Source organism: Erinaceus europaeus, chromosome 2, assembly GCF_950295315.1.
Source record: "Erinaceus europaeus chromosome 2, mEriEur2.1, whole genome shotgun sequence".
Classification (NCBI taxonomy): domain Eukaryota; kingdom Metazoa; phylum Chordata; class Mammalia; order Eulipotyphla; family Erinaceidae; genus Erinaceus; species Erinaceus europaeus.
This window is the reverse complement of record NC_080163.1, coordinates 66590832-66606185: the sequence shown is the minus strand read 5'-3', so window position 1 is coordinate 66606185 and position 15354 is coordinate 66590832. Positions and strand designations below refer to the sequence as shown.

Genomic DNA, 15354 nt, shown 5'->3' with positions numbered 1-15354 from the left:
CAGTCAACGCCCATGTTCAGTGGGGAAGCAATTACAGAAGCCAGACCTTCTACCTTCTGCATCCCTCAACGACCCTGGGTCCATGCTCCCAGAGGGATAGAGAATGGGAAAGCTATCAGGGGAGGGGGTGGGTTATGGGGATTGGGTGTTGGGAATTGTGTGGAGTTGTACCCCTCCTACCTTATGATTTTGTTCACTAATCCTTTCTTAAATAAAAAATTAAAAAAAAAAAAAAAGAAAGAGCTGAGTAGTACACTAGTAATTAGTAAATAAATAAATAAATAAAGCCTTTCTGTAAAGATGTGACAGGAGTGCTTCAGAGCTTTTGAAGCCTTGGCCCTCTCCAATAACTTTTTTATTTTTATTTTTTATTAGTGATTTAATAATGGTTTACAAGATCATAAGATGAGAGAGGAGTGAAGTCCCACACCACACTCATCACCACAATACTGTGTTCTCCCCCTCCCCTATTTCCCCTCCCCTCCCAGGAAAAACCACCATAGTTTTCACAGTCTTAGTGACAGCTTAATTACATTTTTCTTTTTAACAGGCTTATGTGTTACAGTTCTTTATATTGTACATATGAGTAAAATCACACTGTAGTTGCAAACATTTTTTCTTTTTTTTTTTTTTTTCAGTCAGAGCACTGCTCAGTCCTGGTTTATGCTGGTACCAGGGATTAAACCTGGGACCTTAGAGTCTCAGGCATGAAAGATTTTAACATACACAACTATCCCTTCAGCCTTGAGAAATTCATTTTAATTCCTCAATGAGCCTCTTTCCTATCTTGTTTCATTCTTTCTTCTACTTTCTGGATTTTTTTTTCCATAGCACTGCTCAACTTTGGCTTATGGTGGCTTATCTTGAACATGAGACCCCAGAGCCTCAGAAATGAAATTCGTTTGCATAACTACTATGCTATCGCCTCAGCTTCTCCTGAATTATTCTTCAATTCTGCTGTTTTACTTGTAGGGTCACAGTCCAGTCTGGCAAAGTCTCTTCTCTGTCCTCCAAGCAGTTAGGAAGGAACAGCTCTAAAGAGACAGTTACAACTTGCAGCTGTTGGCCATAAGAAAGAGATTTCCTGAGAGTCGGGCGGTAGTGCAGGTGGCACTTAGTGCTTAGTGCAGGTGGCGCTAAGCACATGGACTGACTAAAGATCCCGGTTCGAGCCCCCGGCTCCCCATCTGCAAGGGAGTCATTTCACAAGCAGTGAAGCAGGTCTGCAGGTGTCTGTCTTCCCCTCCTCTGTCTTCCCCTCCTCTCTCCATTTCTCTCTGTCCTATCCAACAACAACAACATCAATAACAACAACAATAACTGCAACAATAATAAAAAACAACAAGGGCAACAAAAAGGAAAATAAATAAATATAAAAAATAAAAATAATAAAAAAGGTTTTTAAAAATTTAAAGAAAGAAAGAAATTTCCCTTCAGAAACAGATATGCAAATAGTACTTCTTTTTCGTCACCACCACTGGCTCCCTCGTGAGCTATCTGCACCTTTGTCTCCTGTTCTCTTGAAACTTAGAGAACATCTGTCTTGTGTTACCTGCTTAGACTGAGAAGTGTTATGTCAAAAGCTTAGTTTAGGGCCTCCACGGGTATCTACTGAGCTGACTAGAGATATCTTATGAGGAGTGGAATTGAGGAGTCAACTTTACCTTTTTCCTGAGTCCCAAACTACTGTTGTGCAGCCTAATCTCTTTTAAAGAACATCCAATAAGAAGCAGTTCAAGGGTCACCTGAGCCCAGTTGCCCAAACCTCTGAGTCCCAACATTATGCAATGACTCTACCACAGTCTTCTTCCTGGATGCCTTTGTTGATTTGCTCCAGAAATAACGGATGAATTCCAACTTTTAATCAGGAAAATACTGTTCTCCTTTGCCAGCATGTTGTGCCCTCCTCCCTAGCCACACACCCCCCCCAAGAAATCACACTTTCTTGTCGTTTCCCATCTTGCAGCTCTGTCAGTTGTTTTAAAACAACTGTTTTAAAACATGTCTCCTGTCATAAATAAGATTGTCATGCATTTTGACTGCAGCGGTGACAAATTCACCCAGCTTGAAGAGAGGAGAGGACATGTGAGGGCCCCTTCGGGCCTGATGTAGAACAGAAATAAACACAGGAAAGGAGACAAAAATCTAATCATGTTTTTTCTTTTTCTTTTTTATTTTTCTTTCTAACTACTGCAGCTTTTTACAATTTGGATTGTTTAGGTGCTTTTTTTTTTTAATCAAGTCATTTGTTCATTGATTTATTTATTTAAGGAAATTAACATTAAAAACAAAGACAGCCTGGCAGAAAGTACTTATGTTGAACTTACCAATGACAGGACTTGGGAGACAAGGCCACTACAAGATGCCTGAGGAAAGTTCTTCAAGATGTCAAATTTTACTGCAGAAAACTCAAATGCAAATTCATCTTGATTCCCCAGTCTCTCAATACTCTACCCAGTCCCTGTAGTTCTTCCCAGTACCACAGGGTCAAAGTCACTATTAAGAATTAAGTTCTGGGGAGTCGGGCAGTAGTGCTGCGGGTTAAGCGCACATGGGCCCAATCGCAAGGACCGGCAGAAGGATCTTGGTTCAAGCCCCCGGATCCCCACCTCCAGGGAGTCGCTTCACAGGCGGTGGAGCAGGTCTGTAGGTGTCTGTCTTTCTCTCCCCCTCTGTCTTCCCCTCCTCTCCCGATTTCTCTCTGTCCTATCCAACAACTAATGACATCAACAACAATAATAATAATAACCACAACAATGATGGAACAGCAAGGGCAACAAAAGGGGAAAAAATGGTCTCCAGGAGCAGTGGATTCGTGCACTGAGCCCCGGCAATAACCCTGGGGGCAAAAAAAAAAATTGAATTCAGGGGAGCCAGGAGATAGTGCACCAGATTAAGTGCACATAGTATAAAGTGAAAGGATCCGGTTTGAGCCCCCAACTCCCCACCTACAGTAGGTACACTTCACAAGTGATGAAATAGGTCTGCAGGTGTCTCTCTCTCTCTCTCTCTCTCCCTTTCTCTACCACCCACTCCCCTTCTCAATTTCTCTCTGTTATAAATAAATAAACAAAATTGAATTGAATCTGGGGGGCCGGGTGGTGGCACACCTAGTTAAGTACACATAGTACTAAGAATAGAATTCTGATTCAGTATGTCAAGGAGGCTAAGGCCTATAACTACAGGTGAGAAATCAATAGTGTTCATGTAGCAAATCTCTTCTCAGCTCTGGTTTATGGTGGTTCTGAGGGTTGAACTTGGGACATTGGAGCCTCATGCATGAAAGTCTCTTTCTTACATAACCACTATGCTGTCTTTTAGGCTCTATGTCGTGAATCTTTGCAAGGAGAAGCTGCATGTACCAAAATGAATGGGGGATGGGGATGTAAGCCTTCTGTACTTTTTTTTTCTTACCAAATGGCTGCTAGAGTAGAACTCTTACCATCTCAATTTTTTTAAAGATCATATATGCCAGCCCTTTTGCACCTTTAAACTTTGCAGAACATACTTATATATGAGTAAACTTAGGGTCACCTTTTCCTGCCTTGGTGAGCACTTTACTAATAATAATTACTGACTTCCTGATTTGATGTCTTCAAAGTTTCACAGGCTTCAGCCAAAAAATTTATGGTTAGGACTGAAGATACTGAGGGTCACCCCCAAAGCCATTTTAGGCATTGTCTTTGACAGAAAGATATTTTGTAACTGATTTAATAATGATCAACAAGACCATAGGATAAGAGGGGTACAATTCCACACAATTCCCACCACCAGAGCTCCATATTCCATCTCTTCTATTGGAAGCTTTCCTATTCTTTATCCCTCTGGGAGAATGAACCCAGGATCATTATGGGGTGCAGAAGGTAGAAGGTCTGGCTTCTGTACTTGCTTCCTCGCTGAACATGGGCATTGACAGGTCAATCCATACTCCCAGCCTGTTTCCGTCTTTCCCTAAGTGGACCAGGGCTCTGGAGAGGTGGGGTTCCAGGGTACATTGGTGGGGTCGTCTGCCAAGGCATCATGGTAGCATGAAAGAAAAAAGAGATCTAGATAATTTGGAGTACTTATTAGAGTCCACTTACCAGAAAGTTTGACAGATGGCTCCCTGGACTCATCACGACTTCCAATTTCTCACCTACAGTAGAATTCTTTTTAATTTTGGATCTTGAGCTTTTCCAGGGCAAGCAGTATGCGGTCTCATCCTTTCTTGTGATACTTGTGAAAGCTTAAGGAGAGCAGTCATGAGATAAACAACTGATGCTGGCTCTCACTTTCAGTGTAGCATTCCATAAATTACATGAGATACTCAACATCTTATTATAAGGAAGGCTTTATGTTAGAATAGGTTCTATCTTAACCAGCTTTGCCTAATAGAAATGTTCTGAGTATGGTTAAGGTAGGTTAGGCTAAGCGCTAACGTTCAGTGGCCTAGTTACATTAAATACATTTCTGACTTACAACATTTTTGACTCATGATAGATTTATTAGAATGTATCATTTATTTCTTGGGTGGGAAGATAGCATAATAGTTATGCAAAACAACACTCATACCTTAAGCTCTGAGATCCCAGGTTCAACCCTTATTACCACCATAAACCAGAGCTGATATACCATAGTGTAAGGGTTAGTATTTTGCTTAATTAATTAATTAAATAAAATAAAAGATATATATTTTTTCAACATCCTGGATATTTTTAGGCCAGATTTAGCTCTTCTTTCTCCTACAAAATAAAGGGGGAGGTGGGAAGGGGAAAAAGAAAATGAGAAGCATGCAAGTTTTCTTAAATCCAAAGATGGAAGTGCAATCCCTTTATAGTTCTCCAAATGAATGTGTTCAGGTTTCAGAAGTACCCCCATGTTTTCTTAAGTCCCCAAGTGAACTTCTAACGCACTCCAAGTCTCATCTGTGAGCTTTCTTAAAAGAGACTTATTTTGAAAGCACATAACTTTTGACTAATAAATTCTAGCAATCAGCCTTAGGATTTTATTCCATTGTCTTATAATTATATTAACACACATGGTATATGTGAGAATGGTATATCATACATGATAAATGTATACATATAAATCATATATACAAAATATGTACAATTTGATTAGAAATCATCTCAGTGTTCACCAGTAGGGGTGTAATCAAATAAGCTGTGGCACATTCAAGTAAAAGAAACTGAAAAAATAAATCAAACACAGAAATCATGAGACAATCTCCAAAACTGATTGATTTTCAAAAACAAAAATGCAGGTGCATAACAGTTTCTACAGTATCTTATTATTCATGTCTAAAAAGAAGGTAATATACACATACATAAATGTGTGTGCATTTATAAATATATATGCAAACTATCTCTGGAAGGAGGAGTAATTCATAGCATTGATGTGTTGGTCAGAGAAAAAAAAAATGACTTTAGAGGCTTTTTTTTCTAACTGCATTCTTATAGCTTTGGTATCTGGCTCCATGGAAATACATCCCCTCATAAACACAAGTATTGTCCAATAAAATTTTAAAAATCACTCAATCACTTTGAGAGAGGACTTATTACATATCTCCCCACTCTGAAGGGGCCACCCTAGTTAGAGACATTTGGCCATTGTGTGACTGTACCCCCCACCCCCCTACCCAGGCTTCCTTGCCTGGGCAGAGGTTGGCAGAGAGAAAGAAACCTTTCTCACAATCGTTCTGCCATCTAAGAATAGGGAAATAATCAAATATCGCCAGTGATCACCCAGCTGCTACAAGAAAGGCAGTACTCTGCTCCTTCACTGTGTGCATGGGGATTAGTCTGAAGCAACCTATCCCAGTTAGTGGGGAATCCACACAGGACAAATGGCAGATCACACAAACATCATCACCTACATGGCTGAACCCAAGGGAGACCAGATGTAGATGTGGCTCCAGACCAGCCCTCTGCAACTGGGATATCCAGAATCTGCTCCTATGAGTCTAGAAAATATTCACCTGATAGGGTGTGGACCTTGACATGTATAGCAGAATTCAAACCCTGATGCCATATGGAAGTACTGTGTATTGGGGAAGCTTCAGTGCTGTGGTATCTCTCTCCCTCTCCTCCACTTCTCTCTCTCTCAAAAAAGAATCAACCTAAGGAACAACGAAATTATACAAACATGAGATCCAGATAACACACACACACTCATATTAACACACACAAAGGAATTTAAAAAAAAAGAAAAAAAGTCTAGTCCTACCAAGACTTTTTTTGATGAGCTTAGAGTACAGAGTGAATCCAGTTGGTAGGTTAGTCCTGGGGGTGGGGTGGAGTGAGGGAGTGAATATTTGGATAATTACAGCCCTTGCATCCCTTTCAGGGTGTTTTCACTCTAATCCTGGGCTCCCCTTCTACCCAAATGAGAAAGGGTACATGTAGGCAGATAGAATGTTTACACCCGCACCCAGAAGAGCTCAGTGCTAATGGAATGTGAATTTCACTTTGAGTAAACAGACTTCAGCACAATGGAGTCACTAAACTATGAAGATTTAGTAAAGCAAGTTAAGCAGGATTTAAGTTAGTACCGCCTGACTTTTTTTTTTTTTAACTTGCAATAACAGCACACAGATGCTCAAAGAAAGATGCATCCAGCCTTCCAAAGAGCTTCTCTGCATCCAGAAAGTTGGCAGGTTGGGTTCATGGGCTTTTCCTGATCTAACTACCAGAGGATCTTGACTACAGATTTACACCTACCAAGTCACCAACAAACAGTACTTGAGTGAACTCAGTACCAATTGCAGAAACAACTCCTGCTAAGACTTGATCTCTGAAGACATGGATTTCTCCTCACCAGTTTGTGTCCTCTTCCTTGGATGAAGATTCCCAGCATCAACACATAATGGCTGCACTTCATTCATTACAGGAAGTTCAAGGCTGTAAAAACATCTGTACAGCAGGAAAAAGAAAAAAGTAGTAATTAAATAAGTTATTCCAGCCCAGTCCACTGAATGTATATGTCTGCTCCCACTTCCTTCTCTACCTTCAGTCTCCCTACTAGCAAATTCTCACCTCTTGGGATGAAAGGAAAATCCTGTTTGAGAACAACCCTCTGGCAAATCATTAAATTCACTTGTTTTCAGTTTTTCTGGCTACTCATGCTGTTAGGGCTTCCTTCTTCCTCCAAGTGGCCTGGTTGGCTCAGGAACAGACCTCTTTAATTGGAGCCCCCATTTTTACCTTTTTTTTTTTCTAATGAGGAAGAGAGGGGTAGAGAGAACGCAGAGCATCAACCCTGGCACATGCCATGTCAGAGAACAAACTCAGGACCTCATGCTTGAGAATCCAATGCTCTATTTACTGTACCACTTCCCAGACTTATTTACATTCTTTTGTTTAATATTTTATTTTAATGAGAGACAGACACACACACACACACAACTATGGTTTATAGTAGTGTTGAAGACGGAACCTGGGACCTCAAAGCTTCAAGCATGAAACTTCTTCTTCTTCTAGCATTTGCCCTTCTTCCGTAGCCAGTCAACAGCATCAGGTTGAGCCTGATGTAAAGTTTCGAGACCTCCTTTGAATCTGGAGAGGTGGCAGTCGTTGACTATGTGGGTCATAGTCTGTCTGTAGCCGCAGGGGCAGAAGCATGAAACTCTTTTGCAGAAGCATTAAACTATCTCTCCAGCACAGTTACTAAGTCCTCTGGGTCTGAGGAAGGCACAGTCATAGAGTTTACTGTGAGTAGTAAAATGAGTTATTCCATGCAAGTTGCTCAGAAGTATATCTGGAACACAGTATTCAATAAATGTTATTCTTACCCTATGTGGAACCCTCCTTTCAAGCTAATCACAGTAGAGGTGTCATTGATTGCTAAGGTATGGTTCCTCCCAGCAGCATTTGCAACTTGAAAGAGCAATCTCCAGAAACCTGAAGGCCTAAGGGAACAAAGTCTTCAAGAGTGAATGCCCAGGGCTAAGGTTGAAGTGTGGGGCAGGACTGGATGAAGGGAGGGGAACTTCAAAAGCACACCTACTCGCACCCTCCTCTCCCCCACCACCACCTCCTCCTCCCCAGCCAGCCCAGCCTATCTCCCTGGGGGCTGATAGGAGATATAAATGAAACCACTTCTTCAAAGCTTCCAGCTCAAGGACCCGGATCAAACACAAGTGCTTGAAGATAAGTTTCAGTCTCTATTTCCTTTCCTCCATTCTTTCCCAAAGGAAACTCTAGGGGGAGGAAAAGTAGTTAATTTTGCCTTTTATCCAAAGAAAGGCTTTCCCTCCCCATCCTCCCCAGCTCAGAGGTTAGCTAGGAGGCAACAGCCCTGAACCAGTGGAGGACTTAGAAAGTCAGTCCCCTTCTGGCTGTTCTGCCCACAGTGGGTTGTGTGATTTCAGATTCTTCCTTAAACTCCTGGAGCCCATTTCATCATCCCTCAGACAGAGATAAAAAGCACCTGCCTGAGATAACTCAGAAAAGTGTTGTGAGAGACGAACACAAACATGTTCCTGGGAGAAGATATGAAGATACGCTGATGTGTTTATGCAGCACACATTTTGAAAAATACAAAGTCATCTACCATGAATCTTGGGGGGTGGAGATTGGGGAGTGGATCCAATGAGCTCTGAATAAATAGCCCTCTGTGTGAGGCCCAGATTCAAGGGGCCAGGCTGTGGTGAACCTGGTAGAGTGCACCATAACCATGTCCAAGGACGCAGGTTCAAGCTTATGGTCCCCACCTGCATAGGGGAAGCTTAACAAGGGCTGAAGCAGTGCTGCTGATGTCTCTGTCTCTGTCTCCCTATTTATCTCCCACTCCCTTCTCAATTTCTCTCTGTCCTAACAAATAAAAGAAAAATAAATAAACCCAGGGTCAGTCTTCAACAAATGTTATTTACACAGCCCTCCTGGCTTTCAAAGGGCCTGAATACACCTTATCACTGGCTCTTAGCAGTTGGGACTGTGAGCCCAGCAACAAGCTCTTCATGCCTCAGTGTTCTCCTCTGTGAAATGGGCCTGCTCTACATCATGGGCCTTCTATAAGGATTAAATGAGATCATGCAGGCAGTGTGGCACAACAGTACTTGGCTGCTGTGATAATGATGGAGCTGGGCCAGCAAAATAGCTCACCTTGATAGTGCACTTACTCTGCCATGTCCACAACCCAGGTTCAAGCCCAACCTCCTACCACATTAGAGGAAGCTTCTGCACTGTGGTGTCTTTCCCTCTCTTCTTCTCCCCCTCTAGGTCTCTCTCTCCCTCTTTCTCTTTCTTTCTCTCTCTCTCTCTCTGAAGAAGTTAACTAGGAGCACTGAAGTAACAATAAGGGGAGAAAAAAAAAACACATAAGAATACTGATGAGGACAAGACATTCCATTCCAGTGAGTGGACATGTAAACAAATAATGGTAGACACCCATGTGAAAGGTGCCAGCAGAAAACAGGACCAGCACTCTTGAGAGCAGGGAAAAGGGAGCTGCCCCCTGGGCTCCAAAGGAGCAGACCCTGGGGAGCCCCTTTGGCCCGTGGCCCGTGGGCTGTGTCTGAGGTGGAGACTGGAGCTGTGGGAGGAAGTAGCTCAGAGCACAGTGCTACATCAGGGCTTCTGGCCAAGGCAGTAATTGCCAGCCGCTGAAAGATATTAAGCGCCAGGGAGGAAAACCAAGTTCTCTATGAGGCAGACTTTTCAGAGTTTTTACAGCTTGTAAAAAAAAAAAAAAAAAAAAAATTGTAAATAGTTACCCAGTGAGATATTATTTCATGTTGCTGCCATTAGGGCTTGAGTGTTATGTAGAAAGAGAGGATCGTTCAGGCCCTTCCGCCTCAGCCAGGATTGGAAACTCCACATTAATGTCAGACAATGAACTCATCGTGTGAGCTGTCTCGTGTGTGTGTGTGTGTGTGTGTGTGTGTGTGTGTGTGTGTGTGTGTGTGTGTAACCTGACTCAGGCTTTTTCTTTCCTGGGTGGTGGATTTTATGTAAATTAAAATAATGGGGGAAAAAAATCTACAAATAGTCAAATTTTCCTAAAGAATTATCTTGATGACTGGGGAAGAGGGGTGAGCATTGGGGCAGGGGTGGGAGGGGTGTTGTTAGTTTTTTCCTTTCTTTTGGTGTTAGTTTTTTCTTTTCTTTTGTTGTTAGTTTTTTCCTTTCTTTTGCTCAGTTCTGCCTTAGAGTGGTGATGAGATTGAGCCTGGGACTTTGGGACCTCAAGCATGAAAGTCTTTTTGCATAACCATTATGCTATTTCCCCTGCTTGCTCTTCTTGTTTGTTTGTTTTTTTTTTTGTTTTGGCACATTTGACTGGAGGTTGAGAGTGGTGTGCTGTCATTAACATAGAATTCCAGGACAGTCTGGGTCTTCTGGGTAGTTCTCAGTGATGAGATGGGCCTACAAGTGCAGGTGATGTTATCATTGTCACAGAACTCCAGAGGTCTGGCTCTGAGACACCTGATTTCAAGTGACCACTCTACTCTGATGACATGACTCTGAAGAAGTGAATTCCTTCCCCAAGCCATTCTCTCTTCAAGTGTTGACAGGATGGTAACCACAGTGCTTGAGGCAAAATGGGTTTTCTGTACCACCAGGGCATGGAACCTTCTTAAGCAGCCCTTACGCTTATCCTATTTTAAGAATACTGCATCAATTGTACGTCTCAAAGTTTTTCAAAACACAAACTGAATCTTTTTAATATATAGGCTGTGTATTTGATATGCGGACTCTCTCAAAAGCCTAGACCAAGTAGATTAGAAGCATCCAATAGCACAGCTATATACAAGATACTGGGTACTGTACAACAAGCCATAACAAAAGGACTTTTCAAAGTTAACCCAATTACCAAATAATGTGATAACATTAACTATCGATTGTCTTTTGGAACCCTAAGACAGCAGGAACCTCACATCTCCACTATAGAGTCCCTACTTCCCCCAGTCCTGGAACCCTTGGATAGGGCCCACTTTCCCGTATGCCTCTCCCAATCCATACCAAATAATATTGCATCCACCGATCACAACCTAACCAATGCAACGATTGCCACCTCAACATGCTTCAACTCAGACTGTGTCCACAGACTTCACGTGTGGAACGACAACTCTTCAGCTTCATTACTCAGGTGAGACCTTTCCTTTTATAGTACACTCTAATTTCATCTCAGGTGGTTCACTTTCTAACAAAGTCCCAAAACCTAGATATACACCAGTTTCTGTGAGAGAGAGCTTATGTTCACACGTATCCATAAACTACTGCAAAATATATACCTGAAAGCAGAAGTACACTAGAGTTTGCAGGGAGTACCTCCTTAACACTTCCTCTCCACTATTCCAAGCTTTGGGTCCATGATTGCTCAACAATTTGTTTGGCTTCGTATGTTAACTCTCTTTTCAATCACCAGGTTCCAGATGCCATCAGGATGCTAGCCAGGCTTCCCTGGATTGAAGACCCCACCAATGAGTTCTAGAGCTCAGCTTCGCCAGAGACACACCCTACTAGGGAAAGAGAGAGGCAGACTGGGAGTATGGACCAACCAGTCAACGCCCATGTTCAGTGGGGAAACAATTACAGAAGCCAGACCTTCTACCTTCTGCAACCCTCAATGACCCTGGGTCCATGCTCCCAGAGGGATAGAAAATGGGAAAGCTATCAGGGGAGGGGGTGGGATATGGAGATTGGGTGGTGGGAATTGTGTGGAGTTGTACCCCTCCTACCCTATGGTTTTGTTAATTAATCCATTCTTAAATAAAAAAAAATTTCTTTAAAAAAAGAATACTGCTCCCAGGGTGCCAGGAAAGTGGTTCACTCCATATATGACATAGGTTACCATGAATGAGGACCCACATTTTAGCTGATGGCCACCACATGGGGTGGAGTGGTGCTATGGTCTCCTTTTTTTTTTAACCCTTTAAAAGGAAACAAAAAATGGCCAAGAAATGTTTTTGAAAATAAAAATAAATAAGTCAGAACTGGAGAGGCAGCATAATGGTTATGTAAAAGACTTTCATACCTGAGGCGCCAAGATCCCAGGTTCAATCCCCAATACCACCTCAAGCCAGAGCTTAGTAGTGAGCAGTATCTTTCTCTCTGTAGTTCTCTCTTATTAAAATAAAACAAATAAAATATTTTAGATAAATAAAGTTGCTGCTCCCCCCCATATCAACTTGAGAAAGTACTTAATAAAGGAGGCCCCTCAGTCATCCAAGGGTCACTTTTCATCAGAGAAGGACTTGCACCAAATGCCCAGTCCCACAATGTGAAGCACACTCCTAACACAATGCTCGGCCCATAGCTGGTCCTCCATCAGCCTCGTCCAGCTGAATCCTGAGCTTTATTCTCTCCCAGAGGGCAAGCCATTCCTTTGAAAGCTGCACTTGCTTTAGGCCACTAGGGCCCCATTTAGGTCTCTGGATAGGTTAGCATTTCGGCTAAATGAATGTCAAATACTGATTGTAATAATCAGCCAGCAGTGTTTTAATTAGGCCTCTGGCCTGGCCAAGTGTGCTTTTCCATTTTGTCTCTTAAGGTGATTGGATGGATCCTGGCAAGGTGAAGGGGAAGAAGGATGTCTTGAATCTCCTGCTAGCACTTCCCAGGAGGAGGATGGAACAGGCTGTCTCCCTAGATGTTGTCTAGCACCTGCTGTTGCTATCAGTACTTGTTGCTATGAACTAGGCAGTGTTTATTTTTTTGAAGGACAGCATAGTATCACTTGGGCACATGCCCATCCTTCACCCTCAGCTTGACCCATATGTTTTCATCTCCTCCTTTCTCCCTTACTTTCATTCTTTTACTTCCTTGCTCTTCTTCTGTCCTCAAATAGAGAGGAAATAGTCTGCTTCCTTTTCTTCTCTCCTATCTTTTCGGCTGCCTCCTGCCCTTTTCTCCTCTCACAGTCCTAAACATCTCTCTCTCTCTCCCTCTCTCTCTCTCGCTCTCTCTCTCTCTTCCTCTCTCCCCTTTGCCTCCAACTGATCTTCCCATTAATCATTGCTAACACACATCTATTTGAGTCTTAGAGGGACATTTTTCTGCTGATTCTCACAGCTGGGCTGGTTACAACCATCAAGAACAAGCCTTTCATCTTTTACTGTCTCCTAGGGTTGTCCTCTTTCCAGTTCTTCCTACCTTTTGCCAATGTGTGAGATTGTCCTCTGTTCTCTCTCTACCATAGAGGCCTCCCAAAGACCAAGTGGTCTTGGAGATTGAAGCAGCCCCACAGTGAACATTAAAGGTGGTGTGAGCCATGGCAGTGATGTCAGAATACACAGAGGTTAGCATAAGCAGAGCTGGAGAGACTATGAGAAAACAAATGGCAACAGACACGCCACTGCTCTTCCATACTGGCACCCTTTCTGGCAATGTAGAAAGCATCTCCCAGTGTCATCCTGTGATGTTGGTTTTAACCCAATTTTACTAGGATTAAAGTTAGGTAAGGAGAGAGCTAGGGACATATCATACTGGTTATGCAATCACTTTCCATGCCTGAGGCTCTGAGGTACCAGTTTCAATCCCCCCTGCACTAAACTAGAGCTGAGCAGTGCTCTGCTCTCTGTCTCTCAGTGTCCTTCTTTCTGTCGTACATTTTTCTCTCATTCACACACACACACACACATATATACATATATATATATATATTATATTCTTTAAAATAAAGTTAGAAGTTAGGTAAGGAGAATCCCAAGTATGAACCTAAGAAAAGAAAGAGATCCATACCTACTGCCCTAGGAAACAGAACTGAACGCAGTAAGCTCATTTAGTTTAGTGTATGATTGATATGGCCTGAGAGTGGCGCTTGCTGTCTTCTTTCCTGAGCTAGCTAAAGAACCCTCATTGCTATTTGTTATTTCTATTATAGTTCTTGTCTTGTCTGAAGGAGCCCTTTTAAGCCACCCAGGCCCCATCTTGGATTTCTATGTTGTCTCAAGGTATATAAGTCCAAATGGTAGTCAGGGACAAGTAGCCTGGGAGTAATATGCCCCAAGTGACAGACAGACCTGACAATCAGAGTGATAGATTGGGATTGCGAAAGAGGTACTCACAGCAAAGAAGTGACACCAGCGCGCCTCCACTGGCGGCGAGGGTGCAGAGCAGCGATATCCCCAGAGGCCGGCGCACAAAAGAACCACCTTCACCACCCGACGATTGGCGGACCGGGGAACTCTAATGGCAGGGCTATGACTCTGTAAAATCCCTGCCAAGTACGCAGCTGGTAATGCACAAGCTACGCTAGAAAGGCGCGGGGAGTGGGGCAGGGGTGGTGGAGGAGAGTGTCGTTACTTTTAATTAAAACTTTGTGTTCTGAAATTGCCCTGAGAAAAGCGAGTGTATCCCCCCCCAACACACACACACACACCCTCCAGACGAAAAAAAGGAGGGGTGGCTGTGAATCTCTGGAATTCGTGTAGCAGTGCAGCAATGAAGGATCCTCCCTCTTCTGGGATTCGGGCTTCACCAAGGATCCTTACACACACACACACACACACACACACACACACACACACACACACACACCTCCACCCCACCCCCCAGCAGCAGCCAGGCTCGGTGCAGCAAGGAAATTTTACTCCTCTAAACCCGCCAGGATACGAGACCCTAAAGCACACCCAAAAGCACCAACTCTGCAAAATCAGTGCGCAGGCACAGCGAGTCTAGGCGGCGCGCACGGCAGGGCCAAGCCCATCCCTGTAGCCACCGGCTCACCCCGGAAGGGAGTCAGTCCTCAAATTTGCAGACTTCGCACCGGACAGGTTCAGAGTAGTCAGAGCGCCTGCCGCTGCGTCCCGAGAATCGTGCACGTCTCCCAAGCTCGGACACTTTCAAATGTGCACACCCGGGAGAAGAAGCCTTTTAGGGTGGGGAAGTGGGAGGGGGGAACGGGAGCAGGGCAGAGCCGGTGCTGAGTCCGGCTCTGGATGCAGGTTCGGCTCGCCCCCAGGCGGCCTCTACAGGAGGGTTGTCCTCGGCGGCCCCGGAGCTTGCACCCAGTGCCCCCAATGCCTCCTCCACCCCCACCCGTAATGCACACAGCTGGAGGGTGGCTGCCCCCGGCTTGCACCCCATTCCCAGCAACCCCAGATGGTGTGAGAAGAGCAGAGAGAGAGAAAGCGCCCGCGCCCCGAAGATCTACAGAAAACAGGGCGCAGAGTCCAGGGTCCCGTCGTGCCGGGGAACCCCCGCGGGTGGGGGGGGAGGCCAGAGATGGGGGAGGAGAGGAGTCCGGCGGGGAGGTGGAGGCGGCCCCTTTAAGGCTCTCCCCTGCCAGCCCCGGCGCCGGCCTCCGCCCGCCGCCTGACCCCGCCCCAAGGTCCCAGCGAGAGCTGCGATTGGACGGGCGCCGCGATGCCTTTGAAGTGTGGCTGCCGATCGCGGCTATTTGACGTGCTGCTCGCGGAAGGCGAAGGTTTTT

General features: G+C 44.2%; 1 long non-coding RNA gene across 5 annotated transcripts; it reads right to left on the bottom strand.

Annotated features, from left to right (window-relative positions):
• Nucleotides 1-2501: 2501 nt before the first annotated feature.
• LOC132535771 (uncharacterized) lies at nucleotides 2502-15319 on the bottom strand. 5 transcript variants are annotated; one of them, XR_009547474.1, is made up of 6 exons: nucleotides 14649-15319; nucleotides 13988-14174; nucleotides 7014-7885; nucleotides 6796-6890; nucleotides 4083-4721; nucleotides 2502-4007 (listed from the first exon to the last, which is right to left on the bottom strand). It is a non-coding gene; the product is annotated as an uncharacterized LOC132535771 (long non-coding RNA). The 5 variants fall into 5 exon arrangements; XR_009547475.1 differs by having other exon boundaries at nucleotides 2502-3968; XR_009547471.1 differs by having other exon boundaries at nucleotides 2502-4225; nucleotides 4552-4721.
• Nucleotides 15320-15354: the final 35 nt, after the last annotated feature.